Consider the following 1,185-nt stretch of genomic DNA (forward strand, 5'->3'; position numbering starts at 1 on the left):
GAACCGCCCCCGCTGCCCGCCTCCCAGGTACATTTTTTGCTCTGGTGCTGTCCTTTCCAGCTCCAAAGCACCATGGGAAAAACTTCTGAGAATAATTGCCTTCTGCATAGTCAGCACATAGGGCTGGTCCCACACTCACCACACCCTAGTTATGCTACTGATTATAATATTTGAAACTTCAATGAACTCAAGGATTAAAATACAGCTCCAGTCTAACTGAATGCAACTGCTGACCATTGCTTTTCTTCTAAACCATCTTTATTGTGCTAGGATTTAATTTTATTAAAGAAGAACAACTTTGTATGTAAAAAAAAATTGAATATGGCAAAGGGAAAATAAATACATTTCCAAATTTTGGAGGTTTAAAATACATGCAATACATTTCTCTCAGATCAGATTTTGTTTTTGTCAGTGCCTTTCATTTTTACATACTTGTTCATTAATGACCACTCAAGGGGTGATGAGTGCTTTATTTGTTTTAAATAAGAAATGTCATCCGAGCTAGAAATATAAAACTAATTATTCACTTATTTGATTGAAGTACTGGACAGTCCAAAAAAAAAAAAAATTGGAGGGTCTTATTTTTCCTTTTGGTGCTACTTTTAACTAAATATATATATTACATCCAAAATTATTTTACTAAACAGGTTTTAGACTTAAAAAAAATGTGAGAAATTGTGATAAATACTAAAGCTACAATTAATTAATTTATTTTTACTCCTATTATTAATTACAACTACTATTTTTTACAGAAAGGGAAATATTCAGGAAAGATAAGGGACATTTAGAGGAAAATGTGTTTAAGTCAAACTGAAGTCAATGGACGTTGAGTATATGCTCATAGGGTATGTTTGCATGAAACATGTTGATAAGCATTAGCCTAATTTACTGCACAGTATAGGTGCATGTCTACATGTGCATGACCTTACTGTGCAATTATAATGGCTAAGCATGACTACATTTGATACCTGCAAATGCAGGTATCAAATATACGTGTAATTAGTTAATGCACAGTAGCACACATGTAGATGGAAGCCAGTGTTAAATTTAGTGTTTGGTCTGCTCAGCCACCAGGGGCCTGGCCTGAGCCCAGGGCTCCTACATAGAAAAGTATTGGGAATAAACAAGATATGCTGGAAGCCACAGCCTCTAAAAGAAACTATGATATGATTGGTCTCATAAAGA

The sequence above is a fragment of the Alligator sinensis genome, unplaced genomic scaffold (genome assembly GCF_000455745.1).
Source record: "Alligator sinensis unplaced genomic scaffold, ASM45574v1 scaffold725_1, whole genome shotgun sequence".
Taxonomy (NCBI): domain Eukaryota; kingdom Metazoa; phylum Chordata; order Crocodylia; family Alligatoridae; genus Alligator; species Alligator sinensis.